Source organism: Nestor notabilis, unplaced genomic scaffold (genome assembly GCF_000696875.1).
Source record: "Nestor notabilis isolate BGI_N333 unplaced genomic scaffold, ASM69687v1 scaffold12186, whole genome shotgun sequence".
Lineage (NCBI taxonomy): Eukaryota > Metazoa > Chordata > Aves > Psittaciformes > Psittacidae > Nestor > Nestor notabilis.
In genome coordinates this window covers 23,914-49,213 of record NW_009933626.1, presented here as the reverse complement: position 1 = coordinate 49,213, position 25,300 = coordinate 23,914, and the positions used below count along the sequence as shown (strand labels likewise).

The 25,300-nt window shown below is 34.8% G+C and overlaps 1 protein-coding gene across 1 annotated transcript in view; it reads left to right on the top strand.

Moving 5' to 3' along the window:
* Positions 1-25,300, top strand: part of LOC104407644 (transcription factor SOX-6) — a gene marked incomplete at its 5' end in the record, with an annotated part of 54,707 nt that overhangs the window by 8,129 nt on the left and 21,278 nt on the right. The window lies entirely within an intron of this gene.

Genomic DNA, 25,300 nt, shown 5'->3' with positions numbered 1-25,300 from the left:
CATGTGTAATGGAGCCAGTGAACATGGAATCAGGCAATTGGCTGGGCTATAAGGCAGCCTTTTAATGAAGAATGCTTCTCTGTTAGCTTCCCTAGAGGTGGCTTATGCTGCAAAAAATACAGTACACAATTTACTTTTCACCACTTACACAAAATCTGTTATATACCACAATACTCATTCCTGTTAACTAGAGAGGGAAAAATATTATCCCGGTAATCACTATGGCATTGGCAAATAGGAACAGTATGATGCAATTTTGTAATGAATGAAAACTGACACATTCATTAGCCTATAAAGCAACTAGTGTTTCAGACTATTTTCTGGGGAAAAGGAGAAAAGAAAAAAAAAAAAAAAAAAAAAAAAAAAAAAAACAAAAAAAAAAAAAAAAAACAACAAAAAAAAAAAAAAAAAAAAAAAAAAAAAAAAAAAAAAAAAAAAAAAAAAAAAAAAAAAAAAAAAAAAAAAAAAAAAAAAAAAAAAAAAAAAAAAAAAAAAAAAAAAAAAAAAAAAAAAAAAAAAAAAAAAAAAAAAAAAAACAGACAAAAAAACCAAACCAAAACAAAAAAACCAACCCAAACCCAAAACCATAAAAAAGTAAAAACCGGGTAGCTTTCAATGCCTATAATTTATTAATGAAAATTCTGTGATATACCTGTATACTAAAAGGTAGGTTCTTTGTATCTTGGGGGATGGAAGATTATATTATACTCTAAAAAATAACAATTTTTAGTCATGGTTGAGTATAAGACTTAGTAGAATATTAACTATATCTTAACCCATGAATTTGGTGATACTATGATCTTTCCTCAACCCACAAGGAAATACTCAGTGAGTAAATGGATTCTAGCAAGGCACAGAAAGGCAAAGGAATGGTGTAAACAGACCCATCAAACATTGATACATACCTTTTAATCTACATTTTATATTTTTGCTTGATAGGTTTGCTGTACTCAAAACAAGCTAAAGGCTCAGTGTCTATGAAAAAGATTTGTTAAACTGTTGCTACACAGGATTAACAATGCTTTTACAAGTCAAATTCAGAGGCTAATAAATATTTATTTCCTCTAGCATTAGTTTAAACGTCAACATTGAAAAACTCATTTAATACAGATTGATACTATGAAAAAATAAAGAAATTAATAACTGATCAAGCAGGTCATATTCCAACAACACTCTAATTGTAAAGTCAGTGTTTGTCTTAACTAAGAGGTAGGGTACTAAAGGCCATGTTATAAAAATAAATGTCACACCTATGATCAGTATTAAGAGCTTATAAAATTATGCTTTTTTAAAAATAGATTTTGTGAGTTTCAGTGACTTGACATTTAAAAATATCTAATACACTATAAGGGCTATTAAAAAAATTCTTAACATTTGATTTGACTTTGAAAAATAAGTATAAAAATGGCATCCACTTATTTATCAGATCTGCCCCTGAGTATTTTCAGTACCATGTTTATGTCTCGTATTCGATATAACAAGTTTCTATTTCATCTTTCACCTTTAAAAGCAGAATCAGTAAATATTTCAGTGACTAATCTGAAATTTCTTTTTTGTGCCCGTTACTAGCAATATACAGATTAATGCAGAGCATCCAGCATCAGCAGAGGAATCAGGCAGGCAGAGGAAAAGAATTTTTGTTTTATTTTATTTTTTTACTTGCAAACACAGCGGAGTCAATTGGAACTCTTTAATAAATATAAACAACATCATCCTCAAATGCCATCTTTTATGGGGACACTTTTCATGGTAATACTTGCAACTTTTAAAACCGAAGAATAAAATAGCAGCAAAGAAATCTGTTTTTAAGACTCTTAGTGCCCTTATATAATCCTGCTGGGTTTATTTATTGAGCATGTACTGTACAGTGAACCATTAAGGCAGGAAAAAGTTGTAATACGTTCTCTTGTTTTACCTTTGGTATGCTATTCTGTTATTTTTGCTCTATAGATGCAAGAAAAGGCAGAGCTTACAAAAATGGGATGTAAATCAGTCATTTTAAATAATGATATATCCCCACTGTCTATCCTAAAGAAAGTAAAAGAATTAAGTCAGTCATGAGTACTTACTAAGGGAATGTATTTATATTTTATAGCAAGTATAAAATACATTAAAACCAGAAGCATCCTTTGCACGAACAGAATTCTAGAATACTTTTTTTTTCCCCCTTTACCCTCTGCTTTTTAGTATTTACATTATGTTGTATACTCTAAAAATGGTGGGGAGGATGATCAAAATGGGGAGGAGATGATAGATCAATTCAAAAAGCATAATGTTGAAATAACTGTGTACCAAGAAGACTGTGCATAGTTTCTCTCATAATCCCAGTGAAGCTTTGATAACATAGTTTCAATTTTGGATTGGTTTCTTTTGAAGAATTGGGACCCTATGTTTTCAGGACCAAATTTTCAGAAATTGGGTTCAGGTAATTAGACACGTATAAATGAGTAGCTAGAAGCCAGCACCAGAAAAAGATGACAAATTAATTGCCTGCAGCTGGTTTAAAAAAAGCTATTGAGTTCTGGTCAGTTACTGGTCTTCAAGTTCAGATAGCTGGTAATAGTTTGTTGTGCAAATGATTGCGCTTACAAAATTATGTACGTAGCTTCAAAGCCTGGGCTTAGGCCTTTTTGAAAATGTGTCATTTAAATCTCAAAAAGCTTTGTATTTGGCTAGAGACACAGAATTGAAAATTGCCTCTGTTCATATTCTGCTGTTCAAAAAAATCTACAAAGCTTTAAAAGTGCTCACAGAGATTCGCTCATCAGAAAGACCAAAACAAAAACATGCAGCACTCTGGCACAGTCCAACTTTGTCATTTGCTAAAGCATTAAGGTTAGGCTATACTTTTGACTTCTGTGGACATGTACAATACAAAGTTATTTCAGTTTGAGTACTGTTGTGGGTTAAGGTATGTAGGTAAGCACCACACAACCACTCACTCCTCTCCAGTGGGATTGGGAAGAAAATTGTGAGAAAAGGAGGCAGTTTTAGAAGGAAAGCAAAAACCATGCATGCAAGCAAAGCAAAATAAGGAACTCATCCACTACTTTCCATATCCAAGCAGATGTGCCAGCCGTCTCCAGGAAAGCAGGGTTTCAGCATGTATAACAGTGGTTTGGGAAGACAAATGCCAAAACTCCATTTCTACTTCCTCCTTCTTTCCCCAGCTTTTGTTGCTGAGCATGACATTGTATGGTGTGGAATACCCCTTTGGTCAGTTTGAGTCAGCTGGCCTGGCTGTGTCTGCCCCGCAGTCTTGTGCACCCCCAGCCTACTCGTTGGCAAGCCAGCATAAGAAACAGAAAAAGCCTTGATGCTGTAGAAGCATTGTTGAGCAATAACTAAAATGTCCCTGTGTTATCAGCACTGCTTTAGTCACAAATCCAAACCTCAGCACCATGGTAACTAAAATTAACTCTATCTGAGCCAAAGCCAGTACAGTGCACCCAAAGCAGAGTCATAATAGCAGAGTTGACTTTTTCTACTTTCTGACTGAGGAAAGAGAAGAAATAAGTGTGTCAGTGGTTTCACAGAGTAAAACACAAACACTGGGGAAGGGGGGAGAATTAGAAAAAAATCCAGAAAATGGGCTACAGAGCTCTTTCTATGTGATATAAGCAAAAGTAAAATCATTAAAAAATTGGCTTTGTTTTGAGGATATGACTTTTTTCCAGTCAAGCCATATTTACCTTCAACAAAAAAAACCCAACTTGTACTTAAATAAAATTTGCATTGCTACAGCTACTTGTATTTATTTTAGTATTTTGAACTAGAATGATTGCCTAGATTTACTTTGATTTAAGGCTTTAAATGAACCTGAAAATGCTATATAATTTATAGGGTAACTGACATTATTTTTGAAAGGACCAAATCCTATCTCTTTTTCTGCAGAAAGCATGAAAACACTGACAAAAAACACTTAGGAAAATCTTTGTAGAAAAATTATACACAGAAGTGTATTCATTTCATTGGAGAAAAATATATGAAATCAAGATAACATATACCAAATTAATAATCACAACATATCTGCTAGATCCAAAGATATACCCCCACCTTCCCATTTACTTATCCGCAAACTTTATTAATTGAGATGTGAGAAGAAGAATAATTTAATATAATATTTTTATGTTTATATTCCATTCCCAGTCTTTTGTAGATTTACAGGCAACTGTGTATTTGTAGTAGGAAACCAGAATTAGCCCCAAAATAAATGACATGAGTCATCACTTACTTCCTGGGAATTATGGTACTTTAGCACCTCCTATAATGAGCCTTTATTCCTTTCTTATTTTTTATATAAATCAAAAGTTTACAAGTTGAATCCACATAATTTATCCTAATATAGACCACAGTTTGTATGCAAAATGTGTAACATTCTTAAAAACGTATACTATTTACCCTTGGAGATGTTATAGTCTATTGATCAAATCCATATTTAGGCTCTTGGAATTGACTTGATAAGCCATAACGACCCCTTTGGAGGTGTTACAGTCTGCTGTATTTAGGGACTGTTAAATATGTGGATTATTGACACAATAGAGTGAAACAACTCCTCTGGAGCTGTTACGCTTCATCATTTATATGAAGCTACTGCACATGCGTACAAACTTTGCCTGATAAAAACACTTCAGGAAGTCTTTGTAGGAAAAGCTACTAGTCATGCATAATCTCCTTTTGATGGTCTACAGCCCTGCAATGACTCCATCATTGTATTGCTTTTTCCAAATGCAAGCAGTACTGGATTATGTTGCCAATAGTTTTTTACCAGACTTTTTCTCATATGTTCACTATTACAGACAGAACAACTGCAGAGGCAGGAGTCGCACTGCCTTTTCTGCAAGTGCAGGACATTTCTCAGACAATCACAAAGAGAAGCACCTTGTTACTAGCATCCTTTTTAATAGTCATGTCTCAGCTCAGTCTAAAAAAGAAACAAAACAAAAAGCAAACACTTAAGAAAACACTTCATCCTCTGTTCAATTATCTTTTCTCCTTTTATTGAAAGTAGTCATGCCCACCCTGAAATTGAGAACATGGTCATAAGGGCCTTGTGGATTTTTATAAACCTTTCAGTGGTTTAGATTTTCAGGGACTGATCTGTTCTCATTTGCTTCTATCTTTTCTGAAAATCTTCTTATATTTTCTTTTTTCCTTTAGTCTCTTGTAGAAGAGTATTTGTAACTAGTAAATAAGGTCAATGCTTATATCTGAGTCTGCTGGGAGACATAACAGAAACTGTAAGCATTTTCAATTTGATGTTATTTCTGTTGGTTAAATATTAGATCTACTTGTAATTAATGGGCAAATACCTCATTATTAGGCCAAAAAAATGATAGCAATATCAACAGCAAACGACTAGTTTTGCAAACTTATTACCTTTATTATGGTACTGTCTTGATAGTCATTGCACCAACTTTGTCCTCCCTGCAACTTAAGGAAGGTCCCCATATAGCCCCATATAGCTTACACTTAGGTATAATTTAATTTAAGTTTAAATGCATATATATAGATTCTGTAATAGAAAATCTGAACTGTAAAGAAAGAAAAAAGAAAGACTGATTTCCTTGAGGAACTGTTAATGTGGTCTCACTTTCTTGCAAGAATATAGGAAATTTATTCAACTCAGTGGGAGTGTATTCCATCTGTCTAATGAAGAATCTGATTTTCACAAAGACACTGCAACTGGGAACCTGTTTTTCCTGAATACATCATTCTGCTCAGTTGACAAACCTTTCCCTGGGGAATTTCTGAGACATAGAAGGACATGTTGCATAGAGACAACCTCTTTACTGTTCCATCATTTTATAGCAGATAAATGACTTGTCTAAGTTAATTGTCCCAGAATAGGAAAAAGTTTCAAATACAAATCCAAGCAGTCCTCATGATTCTTGCAAAACAAATGTCCTTTATACTTTACTGTGAATTTGGCGAATTCAGTAATCTGCTTGTGGCTGTACATAATATATGTAAGAAATGATATTTTTTTTCTTATATTAGGTGTTCAGGCTTCCTAAAGCCATATTTGGGCACCACTATTTTATTCTGAAAAACCTTTATTTAAAAAAAGTACAAATATTTCATTCCAGTATTTTTTGAAGCTGCAATAATTTTGTTACTTCATTTTTAGGCTTAGGGCTTATCCTAGCTACATGAAAAGTGTGCCTTCATTTCATCATTTCATATCAATTGTAATATTTCCTTAATAATTTTAAAAGAAACACAGTGACTCAAGTAAGAATTTTCTGAAGTAGGTGCAGTACAGGAGCTACAGGAGCTTAAGTCCCATTGAACTAGCTCTGAAAATTTTACCCTAAGGCAGACAAGCAGATTTGTCACTGCATATACAGTAACAGTCTATTTTCAGTGAAATTCTGCAGTTTTGTATCTTTCTCCAGCACATTTTACGATAATTTGGACAATCCAGAATTTCACCTGATGTAATACTGCCCCCTTTTATTAGAACTGGAAAACATGCTGGACTTCAAACATTTAGTTTCGTAGCTGGAGAAATTCTGTTTGTTTATGCTGCTGCTTCCAATATTTGAAATTGCATGACAGCATAAGATAAAGCATGAAATCAATATAAGTTCATACCAATGAATGGGGGGGGAAATGTTTCCAAGCAACATTTTTGCAGGGTGTTTTGTGTGCATTGTGACTGGACCTCCTAGGCAGCATGTCACTCAGGGAATTCCCTGCTATTTTTTCAAGAAGTTCAAGGTGTTGATGATTTTTGCTTTTGTGTGAATTTCATTGTCATATGAGCTGTCGTATGCATTGGTTTTCTAAATCAGTGTATTTATAGGATAACAGTAGGGCACAGTAAGCATTGTCTTTTTTTTTGGTTTTCTTTCTATTGTGAGGTCTGATCAGGAATTAGATGCATCTTTGAATAGCTGAATGATTTTAATATCTCTCAGTCGTGGAGAAGTGTTGCAGTAAATTTATGCTTTACAGTTAGAAATTTAAAACGTAACTTGAAGTCAAATTCAAAGCAGAGCATCTTGGAAAAAACAAATTAAACCCTGGATCTCCAACTATATCTTTTAAAGAGAAATATTTCCATTATAAACACACAAAGAAAAAAATAAAGCCGCTGGCTTTTAATATAAGTCTGAAGCCTCTACTAAATCACTAGCTTTTGTAGATATCACAGGAAATAAAAACAGGCTTAGAAATTGTACCAGTACTTAAAGAAATGTTTTTTTCTGATCTGTATGTATTTAGTGAGGAAGGTGATGGAAGTTGTAACTGCACATGCACAGAGAGGTCAAATACAGCCATAACACTGGTACTCAGCTTATAAGAGTTATGGGAGGAAAATACCATTGCTGACATTAGCCTCTGTAGAAGAACATAGCTCCATTATCAAGGCCAGGTTTGTAATGGGAACCAGGTGCAGAAGGCTGTGGGTATGAAATCTTGTCAAGTTGTTACTCAAATGCAAGAGATAGAAATATTAAAGCTGCTCATGAAGCATTAACTTTCTGTCTGTACATAACATACGATTCAGCCTTTAACCGATCACATGCTATTGCTCAAATACTACTATTTACATCTAAATATTCATACTCATGCCTTCCAGCATACCTACCTTTTTTTTTTTCAGATTTACTTTGTATGTGTAGAAATCCATACAAATAATGCATTTGAAATTTACACATTAAAAATACATGTTCACTGAAACTGTGGAACTGACAGCGCAAAGACAAAAAGAAACAGTGCAAAATCTCTGGCATATGTAGGTCATCTAAATTTACAGATAAGTTAGCTTTGGTGCCATCTTACCATGGATCCAGCTTTGCAACTATGAATTTGCTGCGTAGGCCTCTGTATGTAAGCATTTCGCTCAATTACCTTACTTTCCAAAATTGTCTTGATAAAGTTGGTAATTTGTGCACTTCTGTTCCAGTACATTAGATGTGTGGTTAAACGCTTAGTCCCTCAAATTCTATACAGGCTGATTAAAATAGAATCCAAATCATCTATCTATTGATTAAATGATCAAAATAAACTAATTAAGTGAAAAATATGCAATCTTTGCAAAGTGTAACTCATGGAAACTTTATTGGACCATAAATTAAAGAAAAAATTTGAGTCCAATAATGATATATGTATGTAAGAAATTAAAAGAAAATGCACCTAAACATAAAAACCCTATATTAAACATTATTATTTGAATAACTATGAACACATGTAAAATATATACACACACTATATAGTGAAGAAACTTCCCATATTCAGTGATGTTTTAAAGTTATTCGTGCTTTCAGTTCAGTCAATCACAAGAGTGCTTGACAATAGTATCTTATTTTCAGGAAAGAAACCAGCGCACTCTTTTGGTATTAACAGTTATTTTTGCATTTGAATGTTGGCTACTAGAGTTTTTACCACTACCTATGCTTAATAGTATGCTTGTGTGATTGCTGAACACAACTATGTTTTTTTATTTCTGTTGCCAGGTCTACTTGAGAGGCTTGTCTAGCTGCAGGTTTTAGACCTCATTAATAATGATGATGATTATAGTAAATATTAATAATAATAAAGGGGATTTGGACCCTTTCTTCTATTGCCTTTCCAGCTCAAAAAAAAAGTGCCAAATATACTGCTTATAGTCTCACATGGGGTATTTCCTCTGAAAAGGATAAAAGCTTTGCCCTACTTTGGCCTTCTCCCTTAAATCTTGGAGCAACAGAAAGTCCCAAAGGAAAGAATTAGATTAAAATGGGTCTCAAGGGTGAATAATGAAATATTCGCACAAACCAACAAGGATAATTTTTCCCAAAGGATGATGTTCTGCCATAAAGGATAGATGTGATGACTGTAACAGCATAATGATTGTATCTTCTTATGTACAATGCATTTCCTGAGCTACTAAGGAGGCTTTGCAGGTATATACTAAAACATATTCCATGTTTTTACTGTGCTTCTCCACAAAACAACAATGATAGGTTGAAAATTACTGTTCAAACATAAATTTGCTAGGACAGGAATTTATTCACTAATTTAAATTGTGGGTCATAATGGCAGTTGCACAATCCTATCATATCACTTCTTCGATTGTCCTGAGAACTACAGAATACATTTGCATATTATTTCACACTTAGATACAGGCAGAGACATCCACAAAAGTTACAACCATTTATTTCTCAGGTCTGTGTATTCCTCTAAGTAAATTTGTAAGACCAAATGCATTGCACCAATATAACTCTCTTAACAGCAGTAGATTAAGTGTAGTAAGGATAAATTGGGATTACTTTCTCTGATAATTCATTGCTTTCTAAAATTAAAAATGTCTCCTGTTTTTCAAGTATCAATAGGTAGGATAAATTGAAATACACTCCCTGTTGTTGAAGGATATTTACTCAGCTGCCTGTTTGTGGCTTATATGCTACTTTGTGCTGTCTTAACTGTTTTGCTTCAAACAAAAGAACAAGCATGCTAGCAGGTAAAATTGTCTTCCTTTATGTCATGAAAAGACTTGAACAAATAATGCAAAACGGTATTTGCAAATGTTTGCTTGAAATCTGATTAATGGAGTTTGACCATGCTTATTCCTTTCTTTGTTTTCTTTTCACAAATATTCATGCAAATGGATTTTTATTTCTATGCATGTATTTGCACATGGACATTTGTGCACAATTGGGCATTTCTTGTTTATGCCTAAATGCTCACCTCCTGTTCATAAAAAATACAGGCTTTAATGCAGCACCCACTTCAAGCTCCATGCTGATCAAATGAGAAATGCAGTAACAGGGAGATCTTTCAGCCCCTCACACAGTGTCAATGGTAATTATAGATCCTTACAGCAACTCTGTGAACTCACAGCAATTTAATCTAGGAATTCTGCAGGCCTTGCTACACTGTGCTTTAGCACAGCCATCTTTTTCCTACCAATGGTATGCCAGAGGCAGGTTCATCGTTTTTTCTGTGGTATTAAAGCTAATGGATGCAGGAGTTCATGCAGATAGAAGTAAAGGCTTTCCATTACCTGGGAGGTCTTCTGTCTGAGAGAATTCCCCGTTGCTTTTTTTCAGGTAATTTAAGGCAGTGTTGCAATACTTATCACTGAGTCAGGCACTGAAAACAATATAATTTGTCTTGGGTGACCAACTACAGCATAAATCATAAGTAGCAAGCTATTGAGAATTTAAGTGCATAGTTCATGCATAACTCAAAAGTTACATTATAAGAACACTGACACGTTACTCATACATGTATAGAAACTGCTGATCCTCCAGGGTTAGTTTGAAAAGATAAGAAAGAATATGCTTGTTGGATAAATTGTTCACTGCACATAGCTTGTCCATGTCTAGTCACATAATACTAACTCCATAAACAGGTCTATCTCAATTGGAAATACGTAACAGGGTAATAAATGATATTCAACATCAGATTACTTGTACTAAAATCATGTTCAAGTCATAATAAGCTGTTATAACACTATTTTAAAACCTAAAGTATGCCTAACCCACAAGTTGAAAATGCCCAGCTTACATCCTGAAAATCTACAGACAACATTAATTTCACAGTATTTCACTTTTATGCCTGTGGCCTCTAACATGTTGCAAATGCTTCCATAAGAAAGGCTGGAAAAACATATCAAATTTCTGTTCTCTTGCACTTGCTGACATTCATTAACTGAGGGAGAACAGTGAGAGAAGGATTTGGAAAGATCTCCTCTTCACCTCCACCCGTTCCAAAGCACTTTATTAAACAGCCAGTAAGAGAAATGGACACTTGCAGTTTAATTTCAGACCCATGTTGATCAGCAGCTGGGTGCATGCTTTCACTGTTATCTTGCCAAAGGCTTCTTGAAATAGCAGGCAACGGATGCATTCTTATCTCACTGCCATTTTCTTTGCACCCTTGAGTTCAATTGCTAAGTTGCAATTTCATTATATGGCTCCTATTCAGATGAACTATCTTTATATTCATACAGATTCTTGCTTAGTGCATCTTACTTTTACATGCCTGTTCCCTTCCATTTTTAAAGCACAGGAACACTCTTTGCTATATTTTTGATGCCAGTACAAATAGAAGCCATCACTGGGAGAATGTGTATTAGAACCGTACACAAAGTGAGTCACCAACACATCATGCACTGTAAAACTTCTTGGTCTGTCAAGGGTTCAGTAGGCTGCCAAACATTTTCAGTTGACAGCTCTTTGCCGGAATTCTGTTCCTTGCCTGATGCTACTGAAGCTCTTTGAATACTCATGAATAAGATTAGGTTGTATGGCTGCACTCTTCCTTAGAAGGGATTCCCCTTTATCAAGGGATTGCCTGCATGACCTTTGCATAACTCCTGTGTTTTATTTTTCAGTATCACACTACAGATCACACTACATCATGCTAAATGTCTCATTGGTGAAGTGTGTGTTAAATCTTTTGTTTCCTTTCAGACATAACCCAAAACTTATAAATACAAAAAAGATATTTTCCTGCAAAGTTCGCTCTCACACTTTCACCCAAGGTTTATTTCTTCTCTTTCTTTGCTAGGGATGTGCTGAGTTAATATTCACAGTTACAGATTGACAATATATAGACTGGGATACCTGTCAGTTCGCCGCACTAAATAGGATGCTCTGCTATGTAGGATTTCCAATCCATTCAGTGCAAAAACCATCCATATTTTATCAGTATATACTCATTACCATGGACAGGCAGAAGTAATGAACTGCACTATGGGAAATTTGTAGTGAGTGTGTGAGTTACCCTATAAAGGAAGGAGATGAAGTGTGCTGCTTCCTTGGTTTATGAAGTGATTTCCCTTTATCCATGCCATGTTACTGTATCTACCTCAGAATATATGTTATGGGAACATAAGGAATCCAGTTAAATGGGGGAAAAAAGCCCCCAATTTCCTGTTTATGACTCCACTGAAGTTCTCCTAATGTAAGGCATTTTGCTATGTAAGGGATAGATTTCAGCACATGTGCCTCTCTGAATCAGCACCCACGTTACTTATTCATTCTTCAACCATTCTGAGATTCTGTTGTATTAGGAATGCTCTTAATGTGGTGCAGACTATGGTTTAGGTAGTGGAAGTCTATATCATTCTCTTATCATGAGAGAGCAGGAAATCATCTTGCAGTGTTTGCAATGATCTGTTAGCTTGGATCTCCTTTCCTTTTTTCTCTGCTGCTACTCTTCCCTACTACTTACCCTCACTGAGCTTTTGCTAGGACTCTCGTAGTGTCTCATGAAAACAACAATCTCATATTGCTGTTGTATGCCACATTTTAATTAATTAATAGAAAAGCACACAATTTCCACAGTAGAATTCCCACTAATGTCTTATATGGTGAATAGTGAATATTATTTCATGTATTTTTGGTATATAGTGGATATGTTCTCTGTACAACTGCATTCTTGTTGCCAAAATTGCCTTGGGTTTGACTTCACAACAAGGCTAAACGCTGAACATTTTCCATAAGCAAAATACACAATTTATCATTTTTCTGATTGCTTGGAGTAGCAAAGAAATAGAGATAAAATTGAAAACTGCATTGTCAATTAATCAGTCACGTTTTTTTTTTCTTTAATATTTCTATTTTGTTAGTGATGACAGAGCTCATATAGGATCAGACCCTTTTAGTCTGTACTTTAAATCAAACCAAAGCAGATATAGTTCCTGGGATGAAGATCTTTAACAGATTAGAAAGGCAAGCACTATCTAGGTTCTATGCCCTGTCTCTCCAGTGCAAAGAGGTTCTTGGCAACCTGGTCTGCAGCTCATTTTCCCCTGAAGGACATAGCTATTTGAGCAACTCTGCTTTACATGTGGCAAAACATGGCTTTGAAAACAAGAAGTCGCCTCTCCCCTTTTATTAATAAACTCCACTGAGTGAAAACTCACTGAGTTTTCAACATGACCCCAAAACTAGCTGAATCAGAAGATTTAAAGGATTGTGGACTGTTTGTGTTGGGAACCAGTAGGTTGGAAGCTGAGGAATGGGACAGAGCTTCACTGCTACATGCAGTGAAACTGCACTTTGAGTGTAACTCAGAGTAGGAAATAAGAGTAGGGAAAGCAAAGATAGGAATATAAAGATCCTATTGTTTGCATGGTGGATATACAACCAGATAGCTCCAGACTATATAGTTCTTTCTTGCCTTTTGGCATCATCCCTTTCAATTCTCCCCATATATAATAATTTGAAATTCTTTTTATGCCTCTCTTTCTAAACCCTAAGAAGCAGTAAACCTAAGCCTTGCTGTTTGCATTCTTCTAATATCGAAGACTCTTATCCTACTGGGGCCCTTAGCCATAGGAGACATTAGAAGGAGAGGTAAGAGATGTTCTTCTTCCTTTTTAGCTGCTCCACCAGGTTGGAGGGTGGAGAGGGGAGAGGGAGCAGACTGTAGATTTTAACACTCAAAATGGAGTCTGGGATGTGTTTGATGTCTGAGTCTTAACATACTGCTACTTATCACTGTTTCTTTTAGCTGATGTGGCAGCAGGATTGGAGCTGGGTGGAGGTTGGTATCTGATGATGCAGAGTACCCACCCTCTAAGAGAGTCAGCGAGGGGTGTGGACAGCCTGTTTTTGCAGAAGTCCACACCCTAGAGATATCTTGTCCCATACAGCAAGCAATAGAAGGGTTTGGGGTTTTTTATGTTTTAAATATGTGTTACAGATATACAAGAACTATTTATTTATTCTACAAATTAGCTGAGCAGGAGAATTAGCTAAACAGAGATGGATTTAGAGATCAGCACAATGCAGCAAGATTAAAAAACCCTTTCCATCTGAACTAATGAATTTCAGACCGCTTTTCCTAAACTAGTTTTTCAGGAGTCATCTGTGAAGCCTTGTATAAGAATTTTTAAAGGTAACTTAATAGGATGGAGAAAAGGTTTAAAATTATCTACTGGGGCTGTTACAGGAGATATTAAATATTGATTTATCTTGGAGTAAGAATCATACTAAAGAGTGAGGCTTGTAGTCAGATCAATTTATCTGGAATACAAACTGTATGGCCATATTTAGTACAATGTCAACATGAATCTTTAACAAGTAGATGTGAAAGGTTGAACATTTAATCTAAATCAATTTCGTGTCCAAATCTTCAATTAAAAAAATATCTTAACAGTTCAAACTGTTCCTAAATGTTTCAGGTGGCTTATGTTAAAAAATGCTTCATCTAGTCAGTCATACTATATCATAACTCTCTCCTGTGTATTTTGTTGCAACTAAGAACAAAAATCCATAGTCCAAAGCTTTTCCAAATCTTAAGTTCTTAATACTTCAAACTCTCTTGAAAACCCAGTGTAAATCGTTCAAGTAATCTGGCAAATAACACTGTAAGCAATTTTCTGCTACTTGCCACTGCTACCACAGTGCCAAGCTTTTGGTCATAATATAAAAGTTGGCTCAGGTTGTACTTAACCAACTAAAACTGATTATGTTCCCTTTACAGACATAAATAGATGCCAGTATGCCAGCTAGTGGTACTGGCTAAAATATTTTTCAGTATATATAAATGTACATAGGTCTCCAGTAGGAAATCCTTTATCCAAGTGTGACATCAAAGCAGTACATCTCAGATAATTTGTGTGTTACATTTGCTTTTGTTTGTACTGTTTTCTTTAAACATATTCATCAGACAAGAGCTTTAATGTTCCATGACTGAAAAATCCATCAAACAGATTTACGGCAGAGGCAGTGTGGCATAACAGCCAGTGGATTGGCCTAATGTTCAGAAATCCTGGGTTCAATTCTCAGCTTAATCATTGACTTTCAGGGTAACCAGAAGATAATAATTTCCCCTCTCTGTGCCTAGAGATACCATTTCCAACCTCCTTTTTGAAATTATTTGGGTACTACCATGTGTAGTGGTAGTTATTACGTTATGAGTAAAAAGCTCAAAAATACCGATTGCTTCCCCAGGACATTATTATTCTCTTTCCTGTAAGACATAGCTAGGAAATATGATCACAATTATAAAGCAGACAAGAATACAAAGGAGCAAGGAAGGTATGAGACAGAAAATTCCCTCTTATTCATAGACTGTGTTTGTCCACAGAGCAACAAAAATCTCCCACTGGAATGAGGTACTGGAATGTTCCTTCAGTGAATCACGTGAACTTTTCCATATATGTCATCTAGAGCAGATGAAAAAGGATAGGGGAAAAGAGAGAAAAACTTCTTTTTAAATACAGAGAGAGGCAGTAGGACCCAGTCTATGCTTATGCTGAAAATGAGGTCAAAAATAGGTCTTAAGTGGAACATAAGTGGCTAATATGCTCTGTGGGTGAAACCACTACTTTTGAAACTCCCATTCAAGATTGGTTGTTAAGGTATAAAAGCATTTTCTAAACTGTCATTGTTGCATTGAGCTGAAAAGTACTTTAATGGATATCTTATGTGGGAAATTTGAAACAAGCTTTTCATGATAAAAACAAAACAACGGTTATAAAATCATTCCACTTTAAATGGAAAGCTAGAGAATGGATTTTTACCAGTAGCATTAGCTATAGATGACTAGCAGTTTTGTCTTTGTATATTGCAGCAGTAAAACCACATAATTTTTTCAGCCCATAGGTATTCATTTTGCATTTAAGATGGTTTCAGGTGTAAGGGTTCCTGGATTCTGCATGAAAAAAATGGATAGCCTTCAGTTACCTTTTAAAGTACTCCTTCTCTTGCATTATTTTGATTCATATTTCTTGCATGAAGACTTACTCCTTTCAAGAGATGTAAATCTCTCCCAGTTTCCAGGAAGTACCTATTTGCCCGTGTTTGCATGTTGGAGCAAATTGAACCTTTATCCTATTGCTTCTTTAGTTTGTTTGTTTGTTTTGATGAATTTATAGTGTTCATAAATCCAGTTTGGGCTGCTTTGTCCTTGAGTACAAATTTTAAAAACAAAGTACGAGCAATTTAGTTCTTATTACATTAGAAAAATGAGTAAGTAAATATAGCATTTTCACTTTTAGGGAGTTGTTCCTTTGCCTCCAGCTAGGACACTGTTAACGCAAGGTTTTGTTCTTGCATTAACAATGCAAGGGAATGTGTTCTTGGTTTTGTATTGTTTTATTCCTAAACAAGAATAATTCTTCTTCAAACCAGAAGGCCTTCAAACTACCTGCCTCAAAGGCAAGAAGAACTAATAAATAAGAAGGAGCAAGCATCTTTTTCAGCCTGGAAAGAAGTTGTTTAATTTTTATTCTCTGATTCAGGGTAAGCATATGAGAACTACATACTTTGGCCCTGATTCAGTGAAGGCCATTAGTCCATTCTTAATATTCTGTACATAAGTATTCCCCTGGAGTTAAGTAGTGACTGTCTATACCCTTGAGGCCTCTGTTAGACTGGAGTGAAAGTAGTCAGCACCTTACAAGATTTATGCCTATATGAGGCTGCAAGAATTTCCAGCTTCCTGTTTTGGTTTTGTTTTGGGGTTTTTTTACTGTTGAATGAAGACTAAAGACAGGAGCTAGTTGAGGGGTCCATCTATGTTATCACAGGCATTACGTACATCATACCTGATATTGTAATCATGCCAACAGTAATCTTGCTTTCCTGACATAAACAGTAAACAGCACATTTTCCTGAGGCTGAAATAATCAGAGAAAAACATGGCAGTGATGGGGGTACAAGAGGCAAAACACTGCATAATGATGTTGTTATCATTGTTCCATTGTCACCCATCCTTAATCCTTAGTGATATGTTTCTTTTCTCTCTGAATATAACAAAAAAGGCCTGAGCATAAACAGAGCAATACATAACAGCAATCCTAAAATGCAACTTTGAAAAGTATACTTAAAATGCTACCAAAAAAAAATCATCTTGGTAAATACAGAAAAAGCCTACGTAATCTTTATATGGTATGCAATTATATATTTACATCTAGCACAAGGCAAGGCATATACTTGAAAACAGTAGCATTTGGTGGGATTTTGTTAACAGTCTTGATTGCATTTCTAATTCTAAATATGAATATGAACATTTAAGTCCAAGTCTCTTTAGCATCACCAATTTAAACTACTTCAGGTGTCTTCCTGAAAGTGGGATGGAACAGCTCTGTCGAGAGGCCTGTGTTGCTTATAGAGATAAAAAAAAGGGTTAGGTACTTCCAGTGACTCATTCAGAGTATCTGGGTTAGATGTCTATACTTCCAAAGCCCTGGAGAATTTACCTTAATGAAGCTACTGGAATCTATACTTACAATACACAGCACTATTCATGTTTAAAAAGTGCTGTAATAAAATGCACAAAACTCAGATTCATATTTTCCCTGATGTTTAGCTCTTTAATTGCAAAAATATTTGCAAATAGAGTATTGGAAATATTTGCTTTTAAACCTTTATAACTACAACCCACATATAGAGTAAGAAAAGTGCATTTATTGCTATTTAATAGTTTATTGCTTTACGTAGTTAATTTTTATCACAGTTTTGTCCAGTGTTGTTTGATCATATCACAAAATCTGCCATGTGCCTATCATAAGGCAGAGTTGAAATGATTAAAGTATCTATGAGAGCATCATCTGTTTATGTCTTAGCTTTTATAGGTTTAAAATCAACATGCAAACATCTGTTTGCATGCACTTACATTTCCATATTGTTTATAAAACAACATAATATTGCTTCTCAAGATGTTTGACCAGTGGCATGTGTGTATGTCTTTGTGCATGTTCTGGATTTCTTTAAGTTCTCTCTTTTCGCAACTTTTTGTGGAGGGCAGCTGAATTTGCTTTGTGCTGTTGAGGTTTGCAGAACACCACACTGAAATTGAAATTGGTGACTTCTTTTCTGCCTTTTTCTTTTCCATTCAAAAAAAAAAAAAAAAAAATTGTTGTGCTGAACCTAGAATAGTTTTTCTGGTTGTTATATTCCTGTGGCCTCTTGCTAAAGCTGTGTTTTCAGCCTGGAATATATTACTAGATGGTTAAGAGAAAAGGAGATTCACAGTTTTTAGGCTAGTAACCAGATCTCTGATCTTCTAAATTCTGTTCTGGTCCTAATGTATGACAACACATTTAATGAAATTTAGTCTCAAACAGGAAGGTTTGGGGAAAGCATGCATATATACATACAGAATAACAGCATTGTGTAAATTTGGTAAAAGTATTTTTGTACACTTTTATGGCATTTCAATGTCTCAATTTTTAAATGGAGACCTTTTTACTTAGTGAAAATGAGGCCGTAACTGACAAGGTCCTACTGGCTGCTGAATTAAACTGAAATATAGCAAAATGTATATTATTACTCCTCCGTAGTATTTAGTCTCCTAGGAAAAAAAACTTTGTTTTGCAATGTCCCTATGCATTTATTCTTGTAACTCAAATGTTAGAAATTTGAATGACCATTCTGAAAGCCCAGGAGTAGCTCTTGAATTTCTTCCATTAGTCACTTCAAACAGTCCTGCTATTTCCTAGTTGAAGTGTATGTCAATCGTAGCTCGTTTATTTTTGCCTCCCTCAAAAAAGCACATGTGTGTGTTTAGTTAAAAGAAAATGTGTTTTTAAATGGTTACTTTCAGATTACAGGGTAAACAGATTTGATCTATACCATTTACCAGTTCTTCCTTAAATCTGGTGAATGATACCCAGTGTTACAAAAGAAAATTAACTTCTCTTCCTAGAAGGCTCCCATTTAATCATCTGTGGATGCTGGTCAGGAGGGAAGGGAGCAGCAAAGAGAATGAGGGAATTTCTTTTTGACCCCAACAGTTGAACAGCTTATACTCTGGAACATGAGATTTGATTATCTTAGCATGTGTAACTACAGATGTTATTAACGGTCATAAAATTATCCAGCTCTTTTAAAAACAAGTAACAGCCCAAGCTTTGGGCTCTTTCTGACCTCTAGTGAATTCTACAGCCATATTACACACAGTGTAAAGTAGTAACTCCTTTTGTTTGCTTTTCATTTACCAGCTGTTAATTTAATTAATTATCCCTTTGTTTTTCAAGGACTGGTGACTTCTCATCCGTCTAAGGTGGAATTACACACAGAGTGGAATTCCAGTGACAGTGTGACTTTTTAATTTTCTTTAATCTTTACCTTTTAATTGATGTGTAATTTAACTGTAGATTGCTGTATGAATTTGCTGCTGAAACAAAGAGTTAATCAAAAAGTTCTCAGATATTGCCATGCATCATGCCTTTGTGCATGAATAAAAAGTTGGAAACCGCATGAAAGCAGTAGTTGGGTTACCACACAACTGGATATGCTTAAGTCTGAACGCTTCATAACTCTAACTACTGGGGAGTTGCAAACTTATAAATAACCTTGCAATTGGTTAAAACCATATTAAAACCATATGAACAAAGACATAAAGCATTTGGTTAAGGGGGCTCAGTAAATGCAGTAATCCTGTTGAAAGTAATCTAACCAGGGCAGATCCATAGTTCAGGAGTGCCTGTAAGTGTGGCAATAGTTATGAGTATGTATCCTACTTAGGTGGAAACATTTGCTGCTCATATTTAGCTTTTAAAAAATTTTTTTTAAATTCATACACTTATTTTCAAAGGCAAGTTTCAATTCACTGAAGTCTATTAGCTTTTTAGTACATGCTGAATGTTCCAAATAATAAGGGAATTCATCTAAATCCTTCTTATTTGAGTTCAGAGATCAAGAAGGATACTGCTCACACTAAACAGAGGCTCTAAGAATTTTAATCCTTAAAATCAGACTTCCAAAATAATTAGCTAAAAAGAGTGTTTACCATTAGGCTGTCTGGGTTTACAGTTATTTATCTCATTAATTTTTTGCCTATCACACTCCAGTTTCAAACCTTTTTCTAGACACTTTAAAATTTGATGAAATTGCAATTCTCAATTTTGCCTGAAAAGAAGAAAGTCCCATATCATGACAATCACTATGTCATTCTATTACTGAGCCACTTTGGAGTGTTTTCTGCTTATGATGGTCTTGCATATGTTCCATTGTCATGTGTAAGCCAGCTGAGGCTTGCCAGTCAGGCAAAGAAATTTTAGTGTAAATTTTCTGTAACCTGCTTTTAACCTCTTACTTTTCAGTTCTGTTTTAAGATGAATATATTTAAAAGGGGACCTAATGGCTTCTCTCTCCCCACGTCTTTTCAAGCAAGCTCTTTGGTTTGTGGCACTGTGATGTAACACAAATGTGTAGTCTGTAGCAGGGATACTAGTCCATGCTGTATGTTCAGCATACATACTAAGATAGTACTAGAACAGTTTATTAACAACATAGGGGCCTTCAAAAACTGCAACCAGCGGTATGTAGGGTGAAAATTCACTAACTGTCCCTTTTTGGTTCCTAGGATCATTAAATTCAGGTATTTCACTTACCTAAAAAATAAAGTAAGGTTATTTTGTGTCAACATTCATAGAACTCAGCATTTCCTTCATTCATGCAACCTGTAAATCAGTGGTTAGAAAAGACACACTTTGTATCTTGCAGTATCTTAAAATATTGACATTCCTACAATAAGTTTGCCTGCTTTGCTAATTTCATTTCTCCAGTTTCTTGGAGCAACTCCTACTGCTGTGATGTTGAAAACAAGTTCTAGATATTCACCCCAGTTCCGTAAAACCAAAGACCTTGATTTTAATTGTAACAATAATGCCACTATTGTGTTTATCTACTTTACCATCCAAAGAATTCCAGCACTTGCATGCCTGCACACCAGTAGGATGATTGACATTGCTGTAATAAGGTTAATGTTTAAACTTCCCACCCATAATAACTAAATATCCAGAGATAAGGCTGAAAGTCAATTTGTAATTATCCCTTGTGTGCCAAAATGTTGCAAAAGATTCTAAGTGGAGGGTAGTTTAACTTTTCAGCCCTAGCCATTGAAAAGTAGTGAGAAGTGAAAAGCTTGGGATGTTTGTATCTTGACTTTCCAAGGGGAAAAAAAAAAAGAGATTTTGTGATTCCTCCTTGTTCAAACTGGGAATAATTTTCTCTGTGTTCTACTGAAAATGTTCTTTTTATGTTTTGAATACACTAAGTTGCTTTCCTGTTGTTTACTGTCCATGGTACATGAGGGAATAGATCATGATTAGCAAATAAGCTACTAGAACATTTAGTATTGAATAATTCAATTGAAATACATTCATACATGAAGACAACATGCAGTAATTATTTGTAGTCATTCTAACTAAAGAACTGTCCTCAGAAGAAATAATATCCCTTCAGTAATATCTTCTGTGGCTTCTGTGAATGACCCGTATTAATCCAGTTTCTAGAAACTGGCTCTTTAAATTGATGTTGGTAACTGCTTCCATGCTAGACTACTGAAATAAAGGGTATTACATCATTATACAAACATGTCTACTTAAATAAAAAGTATTTGTTTGCAAAAAATATATTTTTTTTCAATCTTTCACACAATGATCAGAGTGCATGACATTTTCCATTTCAGACTAAGCATACATTTCAGATGTGGAAAAAGCAAGCATGTTGAAATAATTTGAGGCATGGGTATAGTCAGATCAGTCTTGGTAATCCAGAAGGGAGGGGTGCCCAGTGTATTATTACATTTCGTATATTATTTTTTAAGAGATGGATGCAATCAGTCATCTCGCATATGGTTTGAAAAAAAATTGTCTTGCTGGCAAGTAAACTGTTATTTAAGTACACAATCCACGGTACTACAGAAACAGTTTTGCCAAACTTGTCCAAGTATTCTCACATCCTTAAAGATGGTATAAATATCATTTATAGCAAGCCGTTTACTTCTGACTATATAGAATGCCTTCCTACTCCCCTGATCTAAGTGTCGCAGTTTGCATTATGGCCTTTATTGCTTCTGTTTGATGGAGTGATCAGTAAAAATTTAATGACACTATAAAATAATAAAAATGTCATTAATTTACCACGGATCTTGGATGCAGCGGTTGTAAAGTTACATTAATAAACAGAATATTTTTTACAACAAAAAGCATTGTTACGTGGGAACATATAAATAACACACATAAATTTAAGAGCAATTTTACTGTTAGCACACACATTATTATGGAATAGCCAATAAGTGTATAAAACATAGTATATAAAATTTTATGAAAATATACTGTGCACATCAAAAATTCAGCTTTTATCTAAGTGCAGAGAAAAGCCATTATTGTGTGCTTACTGTTTCATTGCTGTTCTTTCACAAGATCACAATTTTTTATTTGTTTCTAGTCATTTGAAGTTTGCAGCTTTTTCAGAGGTAGAGGCTACTGCTTCCTTTTCCTTTACTCCTTGCTTCACTAAATCATTCTTTTACCTTCCACATGTGAAGAAAGAATTGATACTTTCTGCCAGAACGTGACGGAAAAGTTGCTAATTTAATGCAAAGCTAAAAATAATGCCAAAGGGGTTGAAAGGCTTGCTTGGCGACTCTGGAAAATAAGGGATAACTATCTAGCAGTCTATCTGTCATCACTGGGTCTGCTCCATCACTGACTGTGATAATATGTGAATATGATGGATGCCACAGCCTTGTGGCTCATAACATTTAACATTCATCAGCTCTCACTAACGGGGGCTTTATAATTTAAATATCTTTATTTAATATGCAACATCTACCTCATACATCATAATTTCAAAGCACTTAGAGAACCAACAGTCCTGCAAGACAGTTGAGCAGACTTCAATTTTTTTCAATAACTTTTACGTTTTCTGCATGTTTTTGACTGACAATGCATAAATAAGTGCCTAATCATATCACAGAATGGAAAATTAAGATTTGGCTGCTAAGAAGAATCTTCTTGCTCTTCTTTTTCTCATTCTAAAGAAGTGATTATTTTTACTGTGTGTTCAACATATAAAAAGTACAAAGGATCTGAATTGTGCTGGGAAGAGCTTTCAGTTTTCTAGCACAAACTCCAACCAACTGTGTTGATCTAGTCATGAGAAAGGGTTGTCAGTGTCATGTCCTAAACCTTTTTTCTGAAAACTTAATGTGAATATATAGTATAAGCTCTGTAGCCACCACATAAAAAAAAGAAAAAAAACAAACAAAAAAAACCCCAAAAAATCCCAAACCAAAACAGTTCAAAATAGAAGTCTAAAATGCTCTTTCACAATTTAAAAAAAAGTGAATACCTGCACTTCATTACAAACTCACTGAAATTTTCTGATAATGTAGATTAGGGAGGTAGTAATATATCCAGTAGTCAATGTACATGTGTGCAAGTATAATGCACATGTAGGGAACATAGTTATTATTGCAGATATGTATAGCCATTTATTTTTAATAGGAATAGGAATATTACGTACAGAGTAAATCTTCCTCTCAGTCCTTGCTCATATTAGGAAAAACGTATACCTTTAAAGAATTTCTAGTGCAAGTAACTATTCTCTTCAGGATGAATTCAAGATGGGCACAAAGACAAAACCCATAAAGAAAGGATTGGAGCCTAGTGGGACACATATCCTCTTAATAATAAATTTCATATGAATTTGTTGTATTTCACAGAATTGTAAAGGCATCTACTAGATAAAAACATCATTAGTATTGAGAAATATTTTTTATTTTCTACTGTTCTCTGATTTAGTCTAAACCCATTGGAAATACTGATTTTTTTTTTTTTTTACGATCACTATGAAGATTATTCGCAGTAAAAAAGCAAGCAAAAGAATGACTTTAAAAGGCATTTCAAAGACTTTAATACAGCTAGCTTTGTTACAGCTTTTTATGAATTAGAAGGAAGAGGTTATTAAATAACATTAAGTACATCTTTTGTTTGACAAGAGCAGGTATTTTTTATGGTATAAGTGCTATCATTTTACTGCTCCTGAACCTCATCATGTAATTTTCCCTTTTCTCCTTACATGTCAAAATATTGATATTCTTTCAGAAACTTTCTTTTTCATTTCCTTTTTTTTTTTTTTTTTTTTATTTCTTAACCAGAATATTTTCTGGTAAAATCAAAGAGAATGAATGACTAGAAAGATATTCCAAATGTGCATATTGCTATGTAGCAAGGTCTGTTGATTTTTGTAGTAGAAAGCTATTTCTCCTTCTTCTGAAACACCCTTAAAAGCTGTTCTTCCAAGAATACTGCAGGTACTGTATTAACATCCTTAAGAAAAATCTTTCAGCACAAATATTTTGGAAGAGAGAATATATGTGCCAAAAGCTGTTTTCTTAGTACCGATCTTTGTTTTTATCTCTACTGCAAATCAGCCCTTTGTGATGGAACGCAGAATTCTTGACAAACTTACTTTTTATTCTGTCTAGCAGTATAACAGATCCCATCCTGATGATTCAGGTGTATTGTTACATCGCACAACATCTTTCAGTATTACAGTGCCTTTCTGCAGTCATATTCCATTTGTAAATCTTTCTTTTCTTGTGAGTTCCTTTGTATATGTAAGCTCTGTCACCAATCACAGATTTTACAGAAGAAAATAAGTTAAGAAGTTAACCGAATATAAAATGCAGAGTTATTTTGTTCGCGAACTGGAAGGTTCTGAGGAATTTTTAGAAATGCAATTAGTAACTGAAATGCCTCAGCTGCAAGTTGTGGCAAATCCAGTGTCAGATTTTTTTGTGTTCCTCTGCAAATTAAACAGAGAATAATTTAAAAAAATCCATGGCTGCTGGAATCGAAAGGTTGAGGAATCGAGAGAATTCCTCAGTTGATGACCTGGTGGAGTTTTATTACTGAAAGATAATAATAATAGAACAATAACCACATTGGAAAGAAGTAGTATTTGAAGGTGGAACAAAGGTGGAGTCAAAGCCATGAAGTATGGGGGTTTTTATTCCTTAAGAACATTTCCAAGTTTCTAACCATCTTGCAGGAAAGAAACTCCTGGTGTTTTCTTCTTACGTCTAGTATGCACAACACAGAACTAGGTCATTGAACAATAGGCTGAACAGCAATCAGCACTCTATTTCTGCATAATGCATTAAGTATAACATGGAGAAACTGTTTGTAGAGCTGAAAGCTGGTATTTCATGTCTGCAAATTCAAGCTGACATGACATTTAATATTGTTTCATAGTAACGAACAACAAGGTTTCATTCTTTCACAAGTATAACATAATGCCAAGTTTAGTCTGGAGAGGTAACAACAAGGCAAGAGGGAAAACATGCTATGTTCCTTCAAATGAGAACGCTAAATTAATGATAACCTTTGAACACTTTGCTACTGATACACAGTACTACAGAGACTACTATTGTGAGACAACATTACAGTGCCATTTATAGTGCCCTTGTCCAGTAGCTGACTAAGGAACTGGGCTAACACATAAAATACCTTTCAGTTTCCACCTTCTAGTTCCAGGTTTCCTGTGGAGGTCTCCAGCTCTCAAAAGTTTTCTGTTTTAATAGGACTGTACATTCTTCCCCCCCACCCTTT